The sequence below is a fragment of the Drosophila serrata genome, unplaced genomic scaffold (assembly GCF_035046125.1).
Source record: "Drosophila serrata isolate PLE 108 unplaced genomic scaffold, ASM3504612v1 contig_276, whole genome shotgun sequence".
NCBI classification, from domain to species: domain Eukaryota; kingdom Metazoa; phylum Arthropoda; class Insecta; order Diptera; family Drosophilidae; genus Drosophila; species Drosophila serrata.
In genome coordinates, this window is record NW_028257174.1 from 7,551,908 (window position 1) to 7,555,047 (window position 3,140).

Consider the following 3,140-nt stretch of genomic DNA (forward strand, 5'->3'; position numbering starts at 1 on the left):
ATCCGGTAGAAAAATAAATTTTTGAAATTTGTTCAAAGTTTTATATGGGGTTACATCGTTAAAATTGAAAAATTTTGATAAAAAATTGATTTTTTATTTAAATTTGAAATGTCACTATGCAGATTTGTTAACTTTTAAAAAACTAGCACAGAAAAGCTACTTGAATTGAAATAAGTGCATTTTTGGCTTAGCTATGATCGATTTCACATTCGGACCCATGTTCATAGGCTTGACTGCAAGGGTACACACACTTTGCCTTTTCGAAGTTAGCTTCTTTTCTTTTTATTTATGATAAATATAAATAAATATAAATAAATATTTTTTGATGTTCTTGTAATATTTATGGCTCTTTGATACTATTTTTTATGCAGAAACTTAATATTGCCAAAGTCTGTTTATTTCATTGCTTTCAAATCTCTTGTAATTATTTTTATTCATACTATTTTTAATATATTTAAAAAAAAAAAACAATTTTCCAAGTGTCCTTACTTGTTTCCTGTTTCTTTTTCTATTTCTATTTTTATATATATTTTTCTCCATTTGCAAACAGCTGAAATTACACAGATTACATGGGATATAAGCGCCAATCTAGTGGCATACATTCCCAACCCACCTCCCCCGCCGCCCTCTCGAAGTGTTCTGGAAAATGCATTTCCCAATGATTGGAGAGAGTGTTGGTTTTTTTTTGGAGAGATGGAGCCGGAAAATCGAGAGGCGGCAAAGCTTCGTCCCGAAAGCTTTTCTAGGAGCCGCCTGTTATTGTTGTTGCTGCTACTGCTGCTGCGATTTCCGTGAAAATTGTCGCAGTCGCTGTCGGCTCTACTGCTACTGCGGAAAAGCGCCTAGCTTTCTCTCTCACACTCTCTCAGTGTGTTCATGGGAAATTCAGTACGAGTCAAGCAGTCTTCGGCGCATCCAGCAAACGCGGTTCTTTTTTAAGCGCGTTTTCGTATTATTCTACTCATATGATTTATCATTTGCGTCGCTATATGATTTCTCTTTGTTTTCGTAGTTCAAAAAGCCAAAACTACTACTAAAAACAAAAACAAACACAAACCAAAAAAAAAAAAAAAAAAAAACAAAAAGTAATCAAACAAATCAATCAAGACAACAGATTAGGCAAACAATTTCTGAAGATCGGTGCTGAGGAAGATCCGCAAAGGCAAGGAAAGGATCCTGGGGAATACCACCAAAGGACCGCTGTCCTTTTGCATCAGTCAGCTAGCAGTACGTCCTTCCATCATCTCTTTTTTATATATTTTTTGTACTAGTGAGTGTGTCTGTGTGTATGAGTGAGATCGGTGTGAGCCAAAAATTATATATATATATCCTTGGATTCAGATCACTTGGCGAGGTCAGGTTAACTCTAAGAACAGAGCATTGTGGAAGGAAAGCTTGATCCTTGGGCAAGCAAAACCGAAAAGTGAGTAAACAAAATTTAACAACAATCAAAGATGCACTGTAAAAATTGTTTTTGCTTAATCAAATTCTTTTAATTTAAATTTAAAATGTATTAAATATATTCTACTATGAAATATATGTCAGGAAAATATTGTCTATTTTTCTTTACTATATATTTCTATATTTCTTTACTAATAAAACTAAAAGAAAAACATTGGTTACAGGGTTTAAATATATGGAAAACATATATGTATGTAAGTAATGAAAAGTAATTACTGATTTTTTAGTGTATCCTTTTGTATGTATATGTGGAATGGGTGTGGCATCGACCTAATTACTCTTTACATTTACCATATCTCAAGCCGTTTTGAATTTCTCTCTTTTTTTATTTTTTATTCCAGCCCAGTTGAAGCGTTTTAACTCACCAACAAAAAAAGATATATATATATTAAAAACGTATAAAAATAAAACAGAAAAGTCTGCTGGCAGCAATCAAGTTAAAGCCAAAATTAAACCAAAACTCTCGAAACGATATCTAAAATAACAAGTTTGCATTCAACTCTCATCGAAATTTTCCAACATTTAATTCCTGTGTTGTTTGAACCGAAGAGAAAAGACAAAAAAAAATCGTCACGGAAAAGCAAAGCAATCCCACACCAACCGAAACGCAACGCAGTTTATAATAAATTATAATACTATAACTATAGCTAAAGTAAATATCAAGTAATTCATTGATTTCATATGGTAAATATTTGTTTTTGGATAAATGTAAATGTGCTCTAGCTAGAACCATACTTACACATATATATATAATATATATATAAAATAAATAGTCGGAAATAAAACATTTGTCGGTGAGTGTCTAACCAATCAATCTATAGCATATAGGAGCCATATATACATATATATATATATATATATATATATATATATATACAAAAAAAAAATATATATTCCGCAAGGTTTTATACTGAATTTATAGAGTTTTGGTAAAGGGCGCAGTGCGCATTGAAGGCTCCGAATTCGAAATCGAAATCATCAACACCAAACCCCAAAATATAAAATAAATAATATAAAATATAATACCAAGTGTTTTTTGTCGCAAATAAACTATATACAAATATTTACACAAAAAAATTAAAAGAAGTTAAACAAAAGTAATATTACCATAAAGACTTGAATTTCTTAAAGAAATAAATATTTATACAAGAACAAGCAAATAAAAACTAAAGAGAATAATAAAAAAACAGAAAAAAAACGGACTTCCAACGATTTCAAGATACGACGAAATATTTTTTAAAACAAAAAAAAAAAACCCGCAACAAAAAGATGATAAATGAATACCAAGCGAGTCGGTTAACAATATAATATTTGCCAAATCTATAAATTAACAAAAAAAACTTTAATAAACAAAAAATCGCAAACGTCGAGCTACAAGAATTTATACTAAGAACGGAGGAGTTAAAAAAAAAACCAACGGATAAGGGAAAGTGCAAAAGCAGAGAGCAGAGAAGGGGAAAGAGAAAGGACAAAACAAGATCGAAAAGAGATCAGCTGTAAAGTGATATTTTATAAAACCCGAAAATATCAGTTAAGGACAACGACTTATAAGGTAAGTGACAGTCCAATTTTTGTATCTTTGAATTATAATTTTATAATATTTTAAAATATATAAAATGTCCTGACACTGGGCGTTATGATGTTATAGGGTGTAACCTGGTTTTATAAAATTTTGTGCC

At 30.7% G+C, this 3,140-nt stretch overlaps 1 long non-coding RNA gene across 2 annotated transcripts; it reads left to right on the plus strand.

Moving 5' to 3' along the window:
- Window positions 1-550: 550 nt before the first annotated feature.
- On the plus strand, window positions 551-2,909 carry LOC147643289 (uncharacterized). Of its 2 annotated transcripts, none has more exons than XR_015272384.1 (3): window positions 551-1,270; window positions 1,342-1,423; window positions 1,803-2,909. It is a non-coding gene; the product is annotated as an uncharacterized LOC147643289 (long non-coding RNA). The 2 variants fall into 2 exon arrangements; XR_015272383.1 differs by having other exon boundaries at window positions 551-1,227.
- The last annotated feature ends 231 nt before the right edge of the window (window positions 2,910-3,140 follow it).